Genomic DNA, 8,212 nt, shown 5'->3' with positions numbered 1-8,212 from the left:
CTGTTTAGACTACTAAAACAGATCACATGAAACTGCATTTGTGTCCATTATGTGCCTTTAGTTGGCATCGACTCCATTATTGAGCTGTGTGCAGTTGAGTCCATGAGTCACATTATCAGGTGGTGTAATGAACTCAGCTTTGTAAATTATTGATCCAATGTGATTGGGAGCACTCAATCAGAAAATTTAGGGAATTCAGGTGCAAGTTATAGGGACGAATGCCACCAGTCAGATGGCTGTACATCCCAGAGTACCACATCCTGAATGTTTAGTATGTGGGTGCACACCTTCTCTAACCACACTGAACAAGATCCAACTGAGATCCAACATTCAAATGGAAGTCGTCTCTCTTCCAGTCTGTACCATGAAACAACACTGGAAAAGACACATTTCTTCTACCCCGTTTGCTGTCTTTCACCAAACTACAAATAAATAAAATGAACATATTTTGTTTTTTTCCAAGTAAATAGTAAAGGACAAGTTCTGTAATAATGTTGGACCATCACCAAAATAACTGAAAATCTACAACAAAAGCTGGAAAAAAGGTCTTACTACAGCTGACAAAGCCTCCCCATACAAGTGACAACCCCTCACATTTCAAACTCCTGAATCTCAAAGATAGATTATTACAGATTTACACATCTTTTCGCTCTATATTTGTTTGCTTTTCTAAAACTTTCCTTGGCTTTTATTTACCACTACCTGACTGACTTTAAGAGAAGTTCAAACACATGTCAAGTCTCAAAAAACTGTGCATATGTTTTGGGTCTTGAATGTTTTTTTTTTTTTTTTTTATCATAGATGTTGGAAAGACATGCACATGCACACACACACACACACACACACACACACACACAAAGAGCAACAGACACATAGTTCTTGAACAAAGCTTCCTTGCGTTGCTGACTGGGCCTCATTAGAGAATGAGCTCTCAGGACTGGAGACACAAAAGCCTCGCTCTCTTCTCCTTTCCTTCCCCTCTCTTCCTCTGTTCTCTCGGCCTTTTGATGTCAAGGGTACTGAACCACAGTGCACAGTCCAAAGAATAAGCTCATCAAGAATACACACTCAGTTTCCTCATTTTTTTTTTTTTTTTAATCTTGTACTGAGTGTGTGTTTGTGCGTGTGTGCTGAGAAACGAACACAGAGAGCTACAAGCCCTGATAAGGTGCTGTTGTTCTGTGGTTGCTGGTCAGTTCATCACACAAAGAGCAGTGTTGGAGACTCCAGCACTGCGATTGAGTGATAGAGACATCACAAAGACTACATTTTACTCCCTTTTTCCTCTTGGAGTTTCAGGGGCTGCCCCATAGAGGCCCACCCACTGCACGCACACACACACACACACACACACACACGCAGTCTGAACACATCTCTATCTCACATTACAAATTTTCCTCACACCCACTGATGTGATAAATATTAGATTAATACCACAGGCAATAGACATTACATGAAAGAATGACCCAACAAGGAAAGAAATATGATGCTGACTCAGTGGCAAATTAATTGATGTGGATTTTTGCTGTATAATAATAAAGTTTTTTGTTTTGATGAAAAGATCATGGGTAGTGGAAAATTGCAACAAAAAAAAAAGTTATACATCAGGGTAATTCTTTATCTGAGTTATGTGTTTGGAATAAAAAAGAGCACATTCATCCATCAGCATACATGCACCACTCTATTTTAATGCATGACCAACGGTGAAACAAGCAAACAAGAGGTGTTTTATGTGTCGGACATGGAAGGCAGCACGATCTGCAGACATCTAGTGTGGCATCCTGATTACAGTCAGTCATTATTAGCAGTAAGTAATCCAGAGTCAAAGTGATAACAAAAGTTCTGAGGTCTGTTCCAACTGTTTCACAACTTTCTGCTGTTGGAACTTTTCACGACTTAACAAAAATGACCATCCAACAAGCATGCCCGCTTTATAAAGTAATACGCCACCATCCACCTCAGAACCTTTTATACAGAACGGCGAGGTGGAATAACAACGTAATAGTCCCGCCTTGAAAAAGATGTATAAAAGGGCTTACATTATTTTTCCACAGACATTATGTTTTTGGGTTGTCTGTCCATCCTATTCTTGTGAACACAGTATCTCACTAACATCTTGAGGGAATTTCTTGACATTTAGAACAAATGCAAAGTCTACACATGTCAGACACAAGGATTAACTAATTAGAGACTAGTAGTCAAAGGTGAAAGGTCCAGGTCACTTGACTTTACTCTGTAAAGTGCCTTGAGATAATGTATGTTATTGTTATATAAATAAAACTGAAATGGACTGAATTGAATTGAGTACATGCTTTTCCCTAGTAGCAAAATTTTCAAAAGCTAGTTCCTCTGCTAAACGCTTGGAGGCTTTGGTAATTGGACTGTTAGCAACATCATACATGCACAGCAGACGTTCACTCAAACTGGAGGCATCTGCAGAATTTTTTTCCCCTCCATACAATATTATCTCTTGCAAAACTGATCTGCTTAAGTTTTTAACAAGGCCTAACATTCAACAGACTGCACATATGACTCACCCCTAACCACACAGATATGCTAATTTACTTAAATAATACCACTAAGAGTTTGGTCTGTTGTCAGGAGATCAGGGCCGACCATTTTATTTAGATAAAATAGTCTGTAGGCTGCAGCCCTTTTCATTGATACAGGAATGAGTCATGCTTTGTTTTAGGTTTTCTGCATGTTTTTTTATCAAATAACTTCAGTTTGGACGTGTTAAATAGCACAATCATAATTGTTAATAATTGGGAAAAGCAGGAAATGTTTTGATTTTAACAAGATTTTTATGATGGGAGGGTGGGTGGACGATGTGTGTGTGTGTTTGAGGTGGGGGGGGCTGAGTCACAAAGTTGACTTGCTCCAAGCGACACCACTCTCCTCTGTGTTCTACTGACTGTCAAAGCCAGCGGTTGTGGTTTCTGTTTTATTCATCTCTTTGTGAGGTGTGGTTGAGTTTCCACAGAACTGATAAGGGCAGAGAGCAACAGCTCCATGTCACGTTAGCTTTGGTTTTTCTGTACAAATTTGTAACCTAGCATCTAGTAAACACATGCAATTTTGCTGGCCTAAATATACAAATTAGGTTTTATTTTCTCATCTCTCTCAAAGTACAGCAAGAAGATGATTTGGAGAGCAGCTGTATCGGACTGAGCAGAATGTGCAAAGCAGACGGATGGATACACTTGGAAATGGGAAAATACCACTGTTTTGAAGGTTGTTGTCTTTATTTTGTATATGTTTGTCTTGTACAGCCAACATATGTACAGTTTTTTTTGTTTGTTTGTTTGTTTGTTTGTTTGTTTTCGGAAGCTTTACAACCACAGAAATATCAATGTACAGAAGAAACAAGGGCTCTGAATGTGATGTCTGATAGATTCTGAGGACTACCTTAAGTAATCTTGCAGGTCAACAGGTTTGTGAATGGAGGTAAGTGGACAGTTTGAGTAGACACAGTGAGCTATAGTTGCTGTGCTGCTTTAATGCACTGCTTTCAAGCTCAGACTGTGATTTTCAGAAGAATCAGTGTTTTGGTATCAACAAGACAAGAAACAATATGACAGGACAAGTCTTCCTGGTTATAGGTGCATGCGTCAGTATTTTGTTACTACTGATATGGTTTTCTTCATAGCTCCCTGAACATCAGCATCTTGTGGCATGTTAAGAAGTGTTGTGTGTCGTAAGGCTTAGTGGTAAGCCTAAAGTAACGACAAATCACTTCTCTAGTGCTACTTGTGCTGTGCAATTATCTTAAATTTTATTATATATCCATTGTAACAGTGTGTTGTAAGGTGTTTTATGTAGGAAAATTGAAGAAAAATAGGATACAAATAAATCATGCTGCGGTAAAAATATGAACATCACTAAGGGTTATACAAGTAACTGACTCACTGTACAACTGGCGGCATCTTGAAACAGACACTTTTTTTTTTTTTTGCTTCAACTACAAATACAAATACAGTACTCCACTGGCAGCTGAAGTTACTGTTTACTTTGCAAATCAAGACTTTTTATCCAAAGCATATATCTTGTAAAACCTTATTTGTTGCTAAGAATGAAACTAATCAGTAGTATACAAATTTGAAATTCAATTGGGTCCACATTAACCAAATAAGCTAATAGTAGTGTAACATGAATAACAATTTGTTAAAATGCCATTCTGCTGTAAGTCTGGACACTTTTGATGGAGTAAATTTTGAAATGAAGACTTTTACATGTAACAGTACATTGGGTGGTGTGGCTACTTAGACTTCAAGGATCTGATTACATTCTCTGCTATTGTGTCTATGAGGATGTCCTACAAAAAAAAAAAAAGTTTTTTTTTTTTTTTTTTTTTTACAATTTTGCATTTCATTCAGTCTATCATAGAAATTATGTAATTTCAAAGCTGCTGTCTCCATGCGACGTTATGTCTTTCCTGTATTGAGTGATCAAAATTAAATGTCCAACAAATACAACATGTCTGCAGTGTTTCCATCCTGCTCTAGTACGCTTCAGAAGCCTCTCTCTCTCTCGCTCTCTTTCTCTCTGTCCACTCTCTCTCTCAAAGGCTTTCTAAACAAGATGTATAAATAGGCTGATGACACAACTGCGCCCTTCACAAAGACACTGAGGAGAGAGAAAAGAGAGGAGAACAGGACTCTGGCTTTAGTCACGGCCCCTTTATTCTTCTGCTTTTCAGAAGCACAGGTTAAAAAGCAGCCATTTTTCTTTTCATGCCTCCCTCCCTCTCATCCCTCTCTCTCTCTCTCTCTCTCTCTCCCCCTCGCGTTCTCTGAAACAGGTCGCCTATTGTGGCGGCTAGCGAAAGGCTACTGTGGCATTTATCAGAGAAGAGGAGGAGGAGGATGGGGGTGGTGGGGTGGGGAAGACAAAACACCCTCCCAATAAAGAGATAGAACAAGAGAAAGGGAAGAAAGGATGTGTATGAAGGCCACTTTTTTTCTCTTCCTTCACAAAGCCCCCCCCCCCCCCCAAACCCTTTTCCACCCCCTGCTCCTTCAGGCTAGCTCAGACAAAGGAGGCCCGACTCTCACAATGTGCTCTCTCCTTTAGCCCCGGCACACTTTATATCCTCACTCCATTCACTGCTGCTTCTTGAGAGCACCCACGTGTGCACGGTGTATATGTGTGTGCGTGTGTGTTTTTATGGAATTTGTAATGGTGGTGGTGGTGGGGGTCTATGTTTGCTGAGGGTCTTATAGACCAAGGGGCCAGGGTTCTGAGGTGTTACTATGGAAACGCCTTTGAGCAGTAAGGAACACAACAGGTGATTCTGCTGAGGGCCTGTTCGTCTCAGCATTGAGAAACTGCAGGAGGTCTTTGCTGTGTGTGTGTGTGTGTGTGTGTGTGTATGTGTGTAGATGTGTGTTTCACAAGTAGGACTGCTTATGCTACAAACAACTTAGTGCCATAGGTCTTAACCAGCTCCAATAAGCTGGAGATCATGTTTGAAGTTGCTGGCTGACCGCTGTAAATGACGCTTGCCTGGCTTCACAAACAGGCCCGACTACGGACCTGACTGTGGCCCTGGCATCCACAGAGTGTCTGAAAATAGGGAAACACAGGAGCAACACTGGTGGAGGGAAGAATTTTAAATCGAGATATGCTCCATTAACCTTTATGCTAAGGCTTATAGAGAAATCAATTCAAATAGCAATGCCAATTAAAGAAGCAGAAAGAAGGTGAAAGCAGAACCATGAGCAGGAGAGAAGAACAGTAAGCTGGCACATAAAGTAATTATGTTACAATGGGTTTTTTTTTGTATTAATGTATCAAATGACAATGTGACTGCAGAGAATTATCACCTGAATCTGCTGTTCCCTGAGCTTTACAGGGTCTGACCTACAACTTTATTTTTCTGGTTCACTCTCACAGCCCTGAGTCTTGTTTTCGGCTGCAGTTGGCAGCTGTTCAGCAAATATGCTCCAAAAACCCACTGTACATTAACTGCTCAGCAGCAAACGACAGACAGACACAGTTAGAGACTAGCTGGTGAACACAATAGAGCAAATGGCAGCTAAAGAGCCTGACATTTCAACAGGTCACCGTATTAAATGACAAATTCAATTAAAATATGTTGTTTGTCCATGCCTTCTGGTATGACATATATATGTGTTCTGGACAAGGTTTGGTTAGGTTAAGGCACATAAAAAACAACTTGGTAAGGTTTAGGAAAAGACTGGTTTGATTATGACAGCTTACAATAACAACCATCATGGTCAAGGTTAAAAAACTAAACAACGGGAAACAAACAGCTAGTTAGAGTGTTCTGTTGGCCCATCCATCCACTCTGACTTCCTCTCTACGTGGGCTTTATTGCTCCATTTCACCTGACATTTTCTTTTGCAACCATTGTTACTTGAACCTTAACTTATGTTGAAATGAGTGTTGCTGTCGTTTTCCTTGGAGACAGATAGCAGGTTCAATAGGTGAGAAATACTTTAATCAATGTTACAAAACCAATGATTTTTTTTTTTTTACTGTTGTCTTTATCCCTTAGGTGAGTGTGAACGGTTAAAGGTTAAAGCACTCATGAAGACCCAGCTGATAGAACAGACAGGATTAATTATTTTCTCGTGCCTGTTTGCCCACTAGCAAAGTGTCAAAGGATAAGGCCGGTGATTTTCTACATTTGTTTTCTTGTGAGCAAATTCCACAAAAAGACCAAAACCAACCATGAATTGATCCAACTAAAACTACTATGTGACATATATTCCTCCTCTGTGCCATAGAGCTCCACTGTTGTCCAGAAGTTATTACAAACACATCAGTGATCTGCACTGTTACACCAGGTGTTAGGTTCCTTTATCATCATGAACGCACACAATGTAGTTTATTTTAACTCAATCCCACATACACCGTCCTTCTACCGTATATACTCATTAGTGCACTAAATGTGGATTAAGCCAGTGCTGAAATTAGTTCCCAACAAAGTCACTAATGTTTGCTTAAAGTTACAGAAGCTACATCGACCAGCTGTTTTAGAAAACTACTGAGCCTACTTTTTTTAAATTTGCTTTCTTGTGAAATACTATTTGATATAGGGAAACTAAATACACTTTTATAATTAGAGGAGAAAGTTCACCATTCTTTTTATTCTTCAGGGGTCTTTGTTTTTGGTGGTGACAAGCTGATAAAGTGGCTTATTGCCACATACTGACATTTATCTGGGTGGTTTCTCCCTCAATTGTGTTACACTTCAGCTAATGATAAAACCAAGACACATGAAAAAGAATTAAAAACATGGAAAGAAATCCTTATCTCCCTGCAGTGGAAAAGCAGTAAGAACAGAAAATAGAGGAAGTATAATAATAAAAAAGTTTAGGGTTTGTAAGCGACATTGTGCAGCAGGACAGCATATGTGCCCATACGGCACTCATCTAGCACCTCAGCTTTGTTATTTAATTGGCTTATTGAGATATACCATACTGTACATCATACATTTTTCTCTTCATTTCCCTAGTGACCTTACACATCATTATTCACATCAAGAGTTGAGTTGAGAGTGCCTGGGGGAGACATGACAGGGACGGAGATAACTTATCTCACTGCACAGGATGTGCAAGTGATCGTGTGATTTTCAAATTCAGATGATAAAATGAAGATAAAATGCCAAAAAGCTGCTGTTATATCCTCTGACGTCTGTCACAAATGTGTTTGACTTTACTGAAATAATCACATAGTAAATCATAGAGTTTAGAGCTGTGTTAATGCAGGTGATGTTCTTTGTTTTTACAAAATACATCAAACACCTAAATGCACCACCAACGATAAGCCATATTCAGAGAAATATTACACACACCTCAAATGTTAGTGTCAAACAAGAAACCCAACTTATACAAAGCGGGTACATAATTCCATGCTGTCGCTTTAGATTTCACAGATTTTTAAAGGAAATGCAAATAATGCCACTGGATGACTGTGGCACAAACAAACGGTCTCTGGTCATTTGCAAATGACCACACACACACACACACACACACACACACACACACAAACAAACAGGTGTAGAGGAGTCCTGTATTTTAAAAAGAAAAATTGACTTTTAAGGTTCCATATGACAACAGAGCAGCCTTGTTGAGGATATGGGGGAAAGTCATGTAAATGAACCAGGAAGCTGGTATGTTATTTATTTGTGTGCACAGAGCTCATCTATCAATAGAGAGTTTGTGAATTCTCTTGATCAGCGCAG

This window comes from Lates calcarifer, linkage group LG12, assembly GCF_001640805.2.
Source record: "Lates calcarifer isolate ASB-BC8 linkage group LG12, TLL_Latcal_v3, whole genome shotgun sequence".
NCBI lineage: Eukaryota > Metazoa > Chordata > Actinopteri > Centropomidae > Lates > Lates calcarifer.
The sequence above is the reverse complement of the archived record's forward strand: the minus strand, read 5'-3'. Positions refer to the sequence as shown.